Source organism: Anomalospiza imberbis, chromosome 13 (genome assembly GCF_031753505.1).
Source record: "Anomalospiza imberbis isolate Cuckoo-Finch-1a 21T00152 chromosome 13, ASM3175350v1, whole genome shotgun sequence".
In the NCBI taxonomy this organism is placed as follows: Eukaryota; Metazoa; Chordata; class Aves; order Passeriformes; family Viduidae; genus Anomalospiza; species Anomalospiza imberbis.
The window spans coordinates 3,718,868-3,733,606 of NC_089693.1; the positions used below are offsets into that span (position 1 = coordinate 3,718,868).

A 14,739-nucleotide genomic window follows, 5' to 3' on the forward strand; every position below is an offset into this window, starting at 1 on the left:
GTGTTTGTTGTTGTTTGCAGTTACCTCTTGATGGATGGCAAATCATCTGTCATTCTGCAGCTTTGTTCTTTTCTTGTGATGGAAATGCTCTTTTGACAGATAGTAATTAGAAACACTGTAGTGAGTACAGGTAAGATTTAAAATTTGTTTTTTTCCTTCCTAGAACTTACTGTTAGCAAAATATTTTTTTTCTTTGGTTAGGAACTATTAAGTCACATTACTAGACTCTGCCCACGTTGCATATGTGAGAGTAAATTCTGCTGAAAGGGGATTTGTTGGAAGAAATTAAAGGGAGGATGTACAGTGTTCTGAGTTATACTGGCAGCAAGCTATAAAGAAGCCTTGAATTATCACTTCAGGAAGAGAGAACTTAGTTTAGTTCCCTGGAGGACTAAGAGGAGGTGGGAGGATGCTCCTCTGCTGCATCCCTCACAAAATTCTGATTTCAAAGAATTTTTCTGAAGGGGTATTCTCAAAGGGGAAGTAACAACCTGTGTTCTGCGTAACTTTTCAGATGGTCTTTTGCCGCTGTACTCTCTCAAAAACACAATACAACAGTCTTTGAACCACTGAAACTTGTCCTGGCTGTACACTCTGATTTACTGTGTTAAAAAAGAAATAAAGAACCAGGAGAAGAAGAAATAATACCTTTTCCTTGGAAAGCATGTACAAGTTTTCCTCAGTGTTGCCGTAATGAAGACTGACGAAAAATGGGAATGGAGGAAAAAGAGATGGCTGACCCTGCTGTCTGAGAACAGCTCAATTTTTGAATTTGTAAACAAAACAGAAAAAAAAAAAAAAAAAAAATCCTGCCGGCTTCCTGACAGGCAGGGTGTGCGGTTTTCAGTCAGAGAAGCTGATTCACTTGGTCTGGCTTTTGCAAGGGAACAACGAGAGGAATAAATTGCTCTGAGAGGGTGTAAAGAACTTTCCTTTCCTCTAGAAAAAGTTGAGCAAACATGGAGCACTGAGTTGCATGGTTGAAATTTGGTGAGGCGTGGAAAGGACACTGGTTTTCAGCAAAGTATGATGTTTGTTCAGGGTGTTGTGAATTCAGGAGTAAGAGTTGCCACACTTTAAAGACACCTCTCAGTCGTACTGAGGTTTAAAGGAGCTGCAAGAAGCTTTATGAGGAGTGATCTTGGCAGTTCTCAATGCTGCCGCTTGCAGAGAATCTTCCAAATTCTTACAGCCACACCTTGATACCTTATATCTTGCCTTGTAGGATCTCTGTTGATGTGTTCACTACAAGAGCACTTTGTTAAGACCAATTAAATGTATAATATTTTTATAATACTTGTGTTTTGGAAAAATCAATATGACCAGTTTCCCTTTGAAATGACAAGAAGCCTGTTGTGCTGACAGAGTAGAACGCATTAGGAAGTGGTGCTTTGTATCCTCTCAAGAGTAATGTGCTCTTGTTTTCTCTTAATCAGCAGGATGTTCTCCTGTATGTCAGATGTCTTAGTTGTTTTTGTGATCTCTATCAGAGAAGAGTGAGGGGGGAAAATATCAGAGGAACAGAACAGGTTTAAAAGCTTTATAGCAGAGAAAGCCTGCAGCCCTGCATTTCTGCTTAGGTAAAAGTAGTAATCACCACCTTAGGGTTGGACACTTCGTGTTTATGTTTGTGCTTTAAACAATAAATAAAAGAACAACTTGCCCTTCAGAATAACATAATGTGTAGCCTGTTGACATACTCTGGAGCATAAGGGATATAATTAACCCTTTTCCCTTTAGCGTGGTTGTGTTTCAGAAGCAAGATGTCTAACACATTATTTGCCAGTTCACTGAAGTAAGGACTTCTCAAGTTGATTGTCTGAAAATCAGACCTCTTCTTCCTCCCTCCATTGCCTTCCCCTCCTTCCCTATTTTCTGAGCTGCAGTTTCCAAATTTGTAATAGGTCTAGTAGTGGTTGCCTGTTTTTTTTTTTTTTTTTAATAAACTTAAAAGTAGCCATTGAGAAGGAAAGCTTATTTCCTATCACTGTTGCTCAAGGCTATAGAGAGAGAATAGATCTTGGAAGTTCAGGCACTTGTCCAGGCTTTTCAGAGGAATTTTTAAGAGATGCTTTTGATTCACTGAAGGAAAGGCAGAGACTTGAAAGGACTGACATCACAACCAGGATTTGGCTCAATGCATGAAGAAAACCTTTTCCCATGATCCTTGAATATTTTGCTTTACTGATCAGGTCTTGGGTAGCACAAATCAATTCTGAACTATTCCCTCAGATAGTTTTGGTATGATTCAGTGAAAATGGGCTGAAATAAGACAGAATCTGAAATGCTTCCAACTCATTTTTCCCCATCTTGACTCTCCTTGAAGTATGTGAATTAGTGTGAGAAAGTGTCTGTAGCCCCCACCGGGTCAAATGGAGGTTGAGATAAAAATACTCGTCTCTGTGTGTATTGTGATATTGATCGTGGGGTGGTAAATAATTCCTTGGCAGCAGGATTGCCAAGTCTGGTGTTTTACACTTCATTTGTAAGTTCTGGTGCAGTCTTGCTTCTGGCTCTGTGCTCAGACCTGCTTTTTGTTCTTTGATAGATATCTGCTTCATTACTTCCTTTGACCAGCCTTTCCTTTCTGATAAACCGTCATCCTTTGGATCAGTTTAGCTGCCTGGAGCTCCCAGGGTCTGTTGGTCACAGTATTCTCTTTTTGTTGTGACATTTTAATAAATTAACGGTCCCCATGAAGCCCCATTCCTGTTTCTCACCTCTCCTGCATGGGTGTGCACCAGTTCACACCAAAACAAAGATTGCTTCCCGGTCTCTTTCTTTGAATTTCTTTGTTTTTATCTGTTCCATTGTTCACGTCTTTATGCAGTGTTACCCAACACAGCCATTCCTGTCACTTAGGGACCTCCTTCTTTGGGCACTCATGTTTTCTAAAGTGGACTAGGAAGTTTTCTGTTAAAGGCAGTGTGGCCCTTTCACACATCAGGGGTGGTTCCGAGTTCAGGACTTTGTCTGTGTCCTAAATTGCTGGTTAACTGTGGAGGCAATGAGGAGACCGAGTCCTGGTTTCTGACTCTGAAGCTGAATGAAGCTGGCATGTGGTAAAGCAAAGCACTGTCGGCTCAGATGTGTTTTCTTAACGTGGAACCAACTAGCCTTGCACAAATACCATGGTTTTCTTTCACAACAGTGGAGCGAGGCTGGCGGAGCTGTCAGACGGGTGAAGCGAGGCCGAGGGCTGTCCATCACCTCTGCTCCCGCACCAGTTCACCGTCAAGCTGGCAGCTGGCAAGGAGGGTGTTCTTGTCCAAATCCTTTTTACCTGTGCTTTCCCCCCCTCCTTTTACTTCATGTTTTTCTTTCTCTGGCTTAGTTTAAAGCTTTGTGTTTGGACGTGGATGTGGCGCTGTTACCCAGCGCGGTTGTGCCACTGAACACCCGCCCCGGCAGCACAGCTTGTGTTGGCAGGAGCTTTTTGGCTGATGGGACTTCATGTTGTTTGGGCAGGCAAATCATAACTACAGGCCGAAGAATGTCTTTTTTGGGGTGGCTGTAGTGGCACAGTGGAGATTAGATTCTTCTTCTACCTTCCAGATTGGCAGCTGGTTTTGCTGTTGATGATGCTGGGAAAGGATGTGGGGTGCTCTACCTAGTTGTGGGATTTCAGAGCTTGGAGAGAAACCTTCCTTGTGGCCGAAGGAAACAGTCTCACCAAAACTTACTTGAATGTAGTCTGGGTCCAGAAAGAGGTTTGCTTTTATGCAGTCATGTAGCCTAATTCTAAAGTCTTGTAAGCAGCTTCTGCCCGTGTGTCAGTTTCCTTCTCATCAGGAGATGCTCAGAATTTTTTTTTTGGGTGGTCCCTCTGTTTGAGAGATGGCAGCTATTGAGATCAGCTATTTTTTTGTCTATTTTGCAGAATGTAAAGTGTCTGAATTGTTATCATGATAAAAATGTTTCTGAATGCAATGAAACTAAAGAATATGTCATTTAGGTTTATATATTTAGGAGTGTATTACAGGGTTCATGTGGTTTCTCTTGCTTCCCTTTGTCTAGTTCCTCCTTTCGTCTCTTGCAGTGGATAAAGTTCACTGTTTAATTTTTAATCAAAGTTCTCTAAGGAAAGATTTCTTATCACTGGTTAATTATAAATATATTTTCTATAATAATTTAAATATTAAGTAGTGCACATTTGTTAATACTTTGCCAAAGAAACACGCATGCTCACAGGCTGAGGTTCCAGGTGTTCTGGTGCTAAAACCACCTTTTGGCAGCAGTTGCTCACTCCATAGTTCCTCCAGGGAGGATATTTTTATTTTAATTCCGTCAACCAGGTCATGGCAGTTAAGTTCTACTGCAGTTAAGAAAATTTGAGTCTGAAAACTTCTAGTGTGTCGTGTCCCCCCCTGCCTAAGATGAAAATTGCTTTTTGAGAGGATGAGATCTTTCGAAATTGAGATCTTTCCAAAAATGGTGCGTTTCAAGAATCAGTTCAGCTTAAACCTAGAAAAGCATGTTTAAATCCATTTTTCATGGTGAATGCAGCAAACTCATTTTAAAGATGACTTTAAAGTTGTGTGCCCGACTAAAAATCTCATTTTGTGTACATCCCTCTGTAGATAGCCACTACAAAAACAAAGCAAAACTTCCACTCAGTTGTTTTTCTCTCCTTAATGTTATCCATCTTTTCTGACTCAAATTTCTTCTAATTTCTTACATTATCTTCTTCATGACCAGAACAAATAGTGAAATAGTACCAGGGAGCTGGCTACAGTCAGGCTCATCTGTGCCTTTAGGTAGGAGAGGGGTGTGTATATGAGGTAAAGGGTAAAAACAGTGATGAAGACTCAGCTCTCCATCTTGGTCTTGCCTTGATTTACCTTCTGGAATAAATCTGTGCTGCTGCAGATCCCAGTGAGGGGAGGTTCCTGAAGTTGGGAGTGCCTAGAGCAGCATGCAGGTTTGATATTGCTGCTTGGTTTGTCCTAGTCCCATCTCCTGTAACTTCCTGCATCCTCTTCCCCCCAAAGTCTTGCAACACCCTTCTTGCAACACTCTTCCCCCCATTTTTCGCTGAGAGGGGGGTGGAGTAGGTAATCCCTGATGAGGAACTGCTGAATGAAGGGTGCCATGGATTTATTTGTCTCACCCTCTTGGACCCACTGCTTTCTCACAAGGGAATTTGCTAGAAATGCATCAGGGTAACCTGTTGAAGCCCAGGCTCTCCAGAAGCGCCTACCAGAGGGTGAATAGTAATTCTCCTGCTTGCTCTGCCATTCCAGTGCTCTTCTGATGAAAGTGGATATGGTGACAGGAATTGCAGTTGCCAAGCAATAGAACTTAGCAGAGCCTGGCTGGTTAAATACCTGAACTGTTCTGCTCACCAGAATTGCAGCATCATGCATCACCCACAGTGCATCTAGGCAGTGTCTAAAAAGTGTATATGAGGTTGGAAATCCAATGTCTTGGGCAGTATGTAAATGTAAAACAGTATGAGCTGAAATGTCACCTTGAATTTTAGTGTGGGAAGCAGCTGGAAATAAACCACTGTTGGCTCTTCTCTTTTTAACAAGTTGTATATATTTAGGTTATTTTATTTTTTATTTTTATGGTTTTACAATAACGTTCAATCAATTGCTGATGAGAACATCTGCACAGATATGTTGAAAATCCTATACTCAAGCTTTTCTCGTATTTTCAGAGGAATGAAACTCCTGGAGTTCCAGTGGTTGACTGTGCCTAAAGAGCTCTGGTTTCCCATGCTTATCCTTGTTTATCTGGTAGCTTCTCACTTGTGTGCATTAAGGATGTTTTGTTTGAGGAGGGACTCTCCTTGAGTGATATCACAGAGGTGTTTGGTTCTGTTTTTCCCAGCTATTTGTCTGTGATGCCTCTGAGACAATAAATACCGTGTGAACACTGCCTTTGTGGAACAAAGGACACTTCCTTTGCTTGGGCTGGGTTTGTGATACTAAAGTGAGTCAGAAGCATCCAATTCACCAGAAAAGTGAGTTCATCTAGGAACTCCTCCTGGTATAGCTACTTTGGTTTACATTTGCCTTAAATTGTGTTCTGGTACAAGTGGTTTTGGTTGTTAAGGCCTGAACTACGTTACCTTGTCTCTGGTGCCAGCCCACGTGTTTTACCTTGTATTTTGAGAGGAAGGTTCTTTTTTCAACCTAGTTAGCTCATTGCTGGAAAGCCCCACAGCACCTGCATATATGTAATTTAATACCTTTAAAGCCCTTTTTGGGGATTGCAAGTTGGTCATAATTTAACTGCCTTGAGAAAGCAGGTTACAGCATGACCTATGTGATTTTTGAGCTGTGTAGCTGCCATGTAAAGGGAGGGGTGGGAGAGCTCCCTGTTCTGTTAAATGAAGTTTGATAGCATTAACTTTTTCTTCTGTTCAGTTAGATCATTGGGTTTTTTTTAGCACCATGTTAATTTCTATTTTGTTGGAAATAAGGGACTAATGGAAGTCTGAGTTTAGTTTGTTAAAACAGAAACATTGCTGTGGAAGGTCAGAGAATGTGGGATTTCTGTGTTTGATTGCTTAAGAGCTGGTTAGCACAGCATAGTAGGGCTCTGTGTTGCATATTGTTAAGAGTAATTGCATCAGACTTGTAATTTTTCTGTGGATCTGCGAGTCACTATTAAATCCTTTGCTGACCATTATGGATGCAATTGTATGTTACGATATCGTTTTGTCAGTTGGCTGCTAATGAAGCCTGAATGATCTGGCCTGATTAGACAGCCATTTTTGGAAAATAATAATACTAAAAAAATTCCCCAAGAGCTTTTAAAGAGTGACAGCTTTCCTAGATTACTGCAGGGTGGCAACCCAACAGGCAGCTAAGAGCATGGTAAAGTCTTCCTAAATGTGAGTTGCTGAGCCCAGCCACATGATGAATTTTCATTCCGGAAGATTTTGGCTGCTTATCCCAGCTACCTAAGTGTATATCCCACAGGTTTCTGTCAGCCAGTTGCTGAGTCACTTGGATGTGCAGACAACTGTTTTAAAAACAAATAAATAAAATCATGTGCGCAACTATTTTTTTTTAAAGGTGGAAAGAACAGTCCCCAGGAGAGACAATTTTTGCTAAGCTCTATTGTCATCACAGATTGTGAAACATAAATTCAGTGTTATAAACAGCTTGTAATTTCAGTCTTCCATTTTTGCTTTAGCAGGCATTAGACTGAAGCTGCTGGCATTGGGTTTAAACATTATTAGCACCATTAAAAAGTGTTTTACTCTCATAGTTATTGATCATAATGTGCCACCTACTCACTTGTATGTTACACATTTTGTGTGGAATGGCACGTGCTCATTTTGTGGCGCTGTCAGGGAAGTTAGAGTATGGGATAAGAAAAAGTGCAGAGGTTTGAAGTCTGTCTCCTGTGAGGAGGGGGCTCATCTTTAGCGATTTAGGCATTACCTGCTTTCTTCTGCAGTTTTTTTTTTGTTGTTGTGTTGACAATTTCTCACAAACTCGACCAGGCTGTGACTCTGCAGTGTAGCAGGGAATTATCCTGGAATTGCATTCAGCTGGTGCTTCTAACAGCTTTCCCTTGCCTCTAAAAGCACAGGAGCAGCTTGCCAGGGGTTAGTGTTCAGCTCCAGCCATGGTAAGGTTCAAACAATGGCTTTCCGTGTTTGACACCTACGGGGTGTTAATGGGTGAGGAATTTGCTGGCAAGGTTCATCTTGGAGTTAGCAGAGACTCTTACAGGCATTACCCATAACCTGGGCACTACAGATCAGGGTTAAAAGTTTGCTGCTCCTTTTCCTGGCTTTGATGGCTGGGGGTTCTGGGCTGGATGTTACCCTCCCTCCATTCCTGCCCTGTGCGCCCATGAGGATGAGCAGGAATCCGTGCCAGCCGAGCCGCTGATGTGCTATTTCAGCAGCAGGAGGTAATGGATGTGGCTTCACAGGAACCCCTGAGGGATGTGGTGTATCAGAGCAGCCTTGGTCAGAGAGGATTAATTTGGGGATGACTCGTCATGAGGATGCTTTCACGTGAGCTGGGCTAATTCTAGACCTCCTTGCTCTGGTGAGCTGTGTAGAGAGGGCATCAATCAGTGTTATTAAAGGGATTCAGTTCATTTTGTTGGCTCAGTTTTTGCTAAGCTGCTGTTCCTGTTGATATTCAAAGTAAAACGTTGGCAGAGAGAACCCAAGTGAGATGAGGGACAAAAATGTGATTTATTCTGATGTTTTATTTGTGTAAACTTATGGGGAAGTTGGAGGAAGTTCATGGAAAGCAACAGTGCCAGAGATATCTTTAGCCAATGACAGCTGAAAATTGTAAGAGCAAAAAGGCAGAGACAGTTTGAGTTTGTGATGTGGGTTGTCGCCCTTTTGTGTGTTATTTTTGTGAATGTTTTGTTCTGGTCAGCGTGGTAACACAGTGGCCCTTGGATTTGGAATATATAGTTAGTAGAGTGGCAGAAGAGAAGATTAAAGTAGGATGTGTATTTTTCTAAGGGCTGTGGGAGACAAGGAGAATGTGTGTGGAGAAGGGGAATCTAATTGCCTTTTAAAGTATTTGCACCAAATTTGATTGGCCTCTTGTGACACCACTTTTTCCTTCCAAATCTGGGTGAAAATAATTCTGTAAAAGGTTGATAGGAGTGATGAGTAGCATGAGGTAAATTAATGATAGTAGACTATGCTTCTCAGAAATTACAAGCTACATTGCAATATAATCTTGAGTCCCGTGAGTGTTCTGAAGATTGGAGTGGTCTGGCTTTGTCCTCCAAAGCTTAACTTGTAATTAAATGAAAAAAAAAAAAAACAAACAAGCCCTCCTTCTTGGCCTTAGATATATTATGAAGAATGTTCTCAGGACTTACATTCAAATGGAAACAGTGGGGTTTTGTTTGGGTTTGAGTATTCCCTTTCATGTTTTGAAAGCCGAAGATGGCGGCGTTGTGCTAGTACTGGAAATACAGAAGTTGAAATTCAATTATGGTCTTGCTTAGCAAACTCTAAAATGATTGATGTTTTCTGGGTCGTGGGGTGCCTTTTATCTATCCCCTCCCCACCTTGAGAGATGTAGCTTCGTAAAATCTTGGTAAATGTAGAGAGGTTTATGTAGCATATTCAGTGAAGAGAAATATTTCAGTGGGTAGGGAAGCAGCTTGAATCGTGATGTAGATTTAGTTCCCTCCTTGTTACTGGTTCTGACATCCCAAGAGGTAACACAGAAGCTGGCTTCCCTGGGAAGAGATCTGGTGATTGATGTGACACATACAGGATAGGTGAGCTTAGAGAGTACAGAAATTTTGTGGGAGGTTGTGTAAGTACATTAAAGACACTAAAATATATATCTCATTCATAGTGTCACTACGGAGGCAAAACCAAGAGCTCAGTGGGTGGTGGAATCCTGTGTTAATGTAAAGTGTCATAAGCAATCTCTCCAACCACTGATTTCTGTGAACTCCACATTTAATTTCTTCTTGCAGAGTATGCAATTAAAGAATCCTGAGACTTCAGTAGTAATTTTTTTTCCCTTACGTCTGCAAATGGTGCAACTGTACTGAAACTTTTCATGGGCTCGAAGGGAAATTGTGGTTGCTAAGCTGCTCCTTCTCAGACTTTCTAGCTTTGCCTTCTATGTCATTGAAACTACAGGAACAAAGAAGGCTTAGGCCCAGGGCATGGGCTGCAGTGTCTCTCTGGTCAGTGATGACTGAATAACACTTAAAAGGTTTTTTTTTAGGGCTATGTGATAGTCCTGATGGCTTCCTTAAAACATGCATAATTTGTGGGAATATGAATTAAGAGAGATATTAAGGTCAAGTTATATTTTCCCCTGTTTCTAGTCTGTATGGGCATCTCATTTTCTGACTATTCCTTCTGCTTTCACTCATGTGTCCTTCTGCTTCTCTTCTGAGCAGTGGCAGTCATGTAGGATAGAGGCTCCTTATAAACCTGATGATTTGCTTTATCCTAAGTTCAGTTTCTTTTTCCTAACATCATTCAACCTTTTAGTGTCTTCAAAGAATTTTTTCAGAGCCCTAATTTTTTCTCCAGTGTGCCAGACAGGCCCTCCATTCAGTTGATCCAGTAGATAGTAAACACGTGAATATGCAGCCTGTGGTACGTTGTGCAGATCTAAATCCACTCAGTGCAATAAACATGGATGGGAACTCTGGAGATGCTTGCCTGAAAAGGGATGTGCTGCATGCTGGGAATCTGGGATGAGGGCTGCTGGACCACAGCCACATTCAGTAGCTGTTTTGGACTCTTTCTTTATAAGGACCTGCCATAGATTAAAACTAAAAAACACATGATGAAAAGGAAGTGGCTCTATTGGGAATAAATAACAACACTGTTCAGAAGATGTGCTGATCTCCCAGAAAGACCCACAGCCCTGAGCGGACATTACTGCGGGGTGATGTGGTCAGGCCTCTTCAATTAGAGCAGTTTGGGAGAGAGCAGTGTTCTGCACTCAGTAACATCAGCTCTGTGCTGACCAGAGAGCAGCAGTAGCTGACTGGGAAAGCCAACCTCTTCTTGGAGTGGAGTGTGCTCAGAAAAGCCATTATTGGCAAAGTGAGCTGTGGTGGTGTGAGCAAGCTACTCTAAAAGTAGAACCAGCCACAATTGTGTTCTTGTATTAAGCCTTGTAGTTCTTTATTTGTGTGGGAATTCATCCAGCACCGATGGTGACACACTGTACTTGTAACCAGCTGTGCAGAATTTCAGGGTAGATGAGAAGTTGAGCAACCTCATGCCCTCCCTTAAAAAAGAACCCTTTGGAACCTTGTGGATCACAGACTTGGCCCTCAGAATGGGTGTTACAACCCCTGGTCAGGAAAACAATATGGAATTAAAACAATTTCTGTACCTTCCGTGCTTGTTTTCAGCAACCAGTGTCAAGGGATGCTCTTTGTAAAACGGAAACAGTGAAGGTATCCTCATTTAAGATTAACTTTGCATCTCTGCTGTGAAGTAAAGGAAACAGTTTTCACAGGAGTGAATTCAGGAGGGGGAAAACAAAGGGAAATCAGAAAAAAGGTGAGTGTGAGCTGATATCGAGGCTGCTGGTGAGATGCTCATGGCAGGCTGTCTATCCTCGTTCTCGTTTCAGAGATGTAAAGGACTGCTCAGGCTGAACAAGTCTCTGTTGCTAGGGAAAACCTGACCCAGCTGGGGTAGACTTGTGTTGAAAAGCCTTAGGATTGTGAAGGGGATGTGCTGGATTGACTCAGAGCTGCCTTGGTGCTGTTTTGTCTGAGACCTTTTGATGTTGAGAGAGCTGGATAGTGGTGGTTGCTCCATCTTTAACTTCAGGCTAGTTGAGAGGATATTGAGACTGTGCAGTGCAGTACAGTACAGCCTTCTAATGTCATCCAAAAAAGTCAAGGGTCAAAGGCGAGGCTTAAAATGTCAAGGAGTGTGTGTTTTTTCAAGAAAAATTTGCATAGTTGTGTTTCTTTAGAACTTCTAAACGGAGCAACCTGGAGGAATACAAAACTTGTAATTACACCACGATGAAATTGCTTCTTGTAGGAAATGAATCCTTCTCTTATGAAAACCAGTGAACGTGTGAGCTGTCAATGCTGCCCACGAACACCTTGGTATTGATAGTGAATTAGCTGTGATGAATTTATGTCCAGCTGGGATGTGGTGTAGCAAGCAGAAGTTGTAGTGTAGGGTGAATGTTGAACAGAAAGCTCTCTGCTGCTTTGTCTGTGCTGGCATGAGATTTTGCAGAAAGAAGAGAAGGGTTCCTTCAAAACACTGAAGGGCAGCAGCCAAGTCCTTTCAGGAGTCACCAGTGACCTGAAGTAACTGGTGGATATAGGAAAAGAGCGAAGAGCTGCTGTGTGGAGTAAATGACTGTTTGTAAATAGATGGTGATGAGATAGCAGGTGTTTCTCAAGGTGACAAGGCAGCTCTGCATGTCAAAATGGTTTTAATGATCCAAGTGAGCTTTGGCAAATCATAGTTAAGGTCGAGAGGAATCTGCTGGATCACTACACTCTGTGACACAGCTTGTTTGGAGCCTGCCCAGCCTGTCCTCAGCAGTGGTGCTGTGTGTGTGTTCACAGCCCCAGCTCTGCTCCCAGCCAGGGCACCACTTACACAGAGACTTGCCAGGAGGCTCTGCCAGATCAAGGAGCATTAATTACTCTCGTCGTATGAACCTGTTACGTGCAATCACTTTTCCTGGTAGTTCATTGACCCCATCTCAGTTACATGAGCAGGCTTGGATTTGTCCTCTGACTAGGAATGGGCTGCAGATCGTCTGGATGACTGGGGTGTGGAGTGGGTATTTCTATTGCCTTTGGAAGTTTATATGCCCTGCAGTTTGCCCATGGGATGCTGCCAAAAAGAAGAGCACAACAGGGCTTCTTGTTTGATACCAAGTAGAGCTCAGGACTCCTTTACTAAAGAGCTGTTTCCAGGGAGGCATTTGTGTTTGTCTAGGTACAGACTGCATTGCTTCACTTCGGTATTTTACCATATTGGGGAGTTATCTTTTAAACAAATAAATACATTCATCTTTAAAGAACAAATTTCTGACTCTGAATTAGGTTCTTGTTTTAGGCCGAGTCTGATAAATGATAGGCAGTTTAAGGAAAGGCTTGGAAATCTGTAGGCAGCTGAATGAAAACAGCATGAATCTGACTATTGGTAATTATCCTGGGTGTTTATAATCTACCCAGAACTAGAGGGGCAGGGTAATAAACAGCTGTTGCGTTTTTATGTTCTGTTAGTGAGCAAAATAAATACATAATAGTTAATTTCCAGTTCTGAATTAAATGTAAAACAAAGGCAAGTTATCCTAGTCATATTAAAAAAGTTCTCTAAACTGGAATATCCAAAACTGTTAAATGGAGTATAAATGCTCTAAAGAACATTTTCTGTGCACTTCACTGTGTCTGACAGACCAGTTTATATTGTGAGTCCATATACGCTTTCTCTCAAATGGCATCCAAAGAAAACACAGCACAGCCAGATGGAAATTGGAGTTGACTTTGAGCTCTGATTAATTTGTTTTTCATATAATCCTTTTCAGGACAGAGAGAAAAATGTGAGAAAAAGATGATGTATTGTGGTATAATTAACTCTGGTGAACAATGTGAACCTAAAAGAAATTTCTTTTAAAAGATATCTTCTTTAATGGGAGCTGATTTTTCCAAGTGTCAGGATGGCCCACAATGCTTGTCCTATTTCACATTTGTGTCTCTGCAGTTCTCATTATATGTGTAAAGTTCTGCAAAGCATAACTCACTAGATGAACTAATAAGTTCTTAAATCAGCAATGTCAACAGCCACTCATCTGTGATCAATTTCTAGTGTGGGACCCCACTGGACTTCATCCTTTTCCATACTGAGGGGATGATGTTTCATAACTGAGGCAAGTGAGCACATACTTTTGCCACAGAGCTCTAGAAATTTCATTGATTTATAAAAGCACTAAATATCTAAAATTAAGTAACTTTTGAGCTGAAACAAACATAAAGCTAAAAGCAATATGACTTTGAAAGCCCAGCCTCAAACAGAGACATGAACAGATATATAATGCTTTAGTTAACGCTTGCTGCCATTTCTCTTACAAATTGTTCTTTAGGGTATTGTAACTCAGCTGTTTTTAAACCCATCACTCTGGAACCTTGCCTGCAAAATGTCAGCACAAGTGCAAATTTTATTTCTTTAACAAAATAAAGGGCTTGGAGCAGTTAGGCTTTCTAAACTTTTATGGCAGGAGAATAAATTCTGCTACTTTTGCTTTGCCATAGCAGGAGCCATACTGTTCACCTTGGCCTGCCAGCAGGCAGAGATGGAAGCCAAAAGGGTTTAATGGGGGACACTGTGTGTGTTTTAACTTGCCTTTTCAAAACAAGAGAAGCCCACTGTCAGAGTGTAAATAAATACCCTTTGGGCAGAGGGCACAGTCCGTAGGGTGGATGGTGGGTTTGTGGCTTTAGAACGTGATTTCTGAAGTTGAAAGCAAGGTGCGGGTACCAGCTCATTAAAGAAATTTAATAAGACTTGAGGTTGTTTTTCCTACAGGTTCAGGGGAGAACTCCTCACTTCTTCTGCACTAACCAGCGCATCTCTTACCAGATCTACTACCTTGGAGTTCTTTAATGTTCTCCCTCTTCTGTCTGGCTTCTGAAGCTGGATAGTGCCAACCCATTCACCCTTTTTAATGTTTTCCTGAAGTTTAAGCCTTGACCCATATTCCAGCAGGAGAGTCCAGTTTTTCTGAAATCAGTATGTACAAAAATGGGGATTTCCTGCAAGCGTTCCTGGTGGTACATTAGTCTTGGTGGGTTTTTTTTTTTTTTTTTTGAAGGTCTAGGGAATGAACTTTCTTGCACATAGCTACTTCAGTGCAGCAAGTCACATTTAATAGCCTTTGCTTTCAGCTTGAATCTTTACAGAAGAAAGATTAGGTAATAGTTTGTGTAGAAACATCTGTTTCCTAACAAAGATTTCGCCCTATTTTATTTTTTATGCTGTCCCTCTAACCAGAAAGTCCTTTAGTCTTTTAAAGACTTAGAAGTCTTTAAGTCCTTGTTGGGTATTAGAGTTGCTGTGGTTTTAGCATGCTCATGCTCTGGATCTTTTGTTAGCTTAAGTTATTAGCCTTAGATAAGTGTTGTGGGATAGAAAGACTGCTTTCTATTGTCAGTGCAATTTCTGAATCTCTGGACAATTTGTCTGGGTTAGAATTTAAGTTTTTTGGCTCCAGTGCTTGTTTAGACCTTTCTCTTGACTGAGGAAAAGAGGTTTTTAAAATAATTAAGCCT

General features: G+C 41.5%; 1 protein-coding gene across 3 annotated transcripts in view; it reads left to right on the plus strand.

Annotated features, from left to right (window-relative positions):
• The window catches only part of IGF1R (insulin like growth factor 1 receptor), a 172,652-nt gene that overhangs the window by 14,045 nt on the left and 143,868 nt on the right, over window positions 1-14,739 (plus strand). Inside the window, exon 1 of one of the 3 annotated variants that reach the window (XM_068203642.1) lies at window positions 7,685-7,878. The exons of the other annotated variants lie outside the window; for them this stretch is intronic. The gene's annotated coding sequence lies outside the window, so the exon portion shown is untranslated. Of the gene's footprint in view, window positions 1-7,684; window positions 7,879-14,739 lie in introns of those variants that run through there. 3 annotated transcript variants of the gene reach the window in all.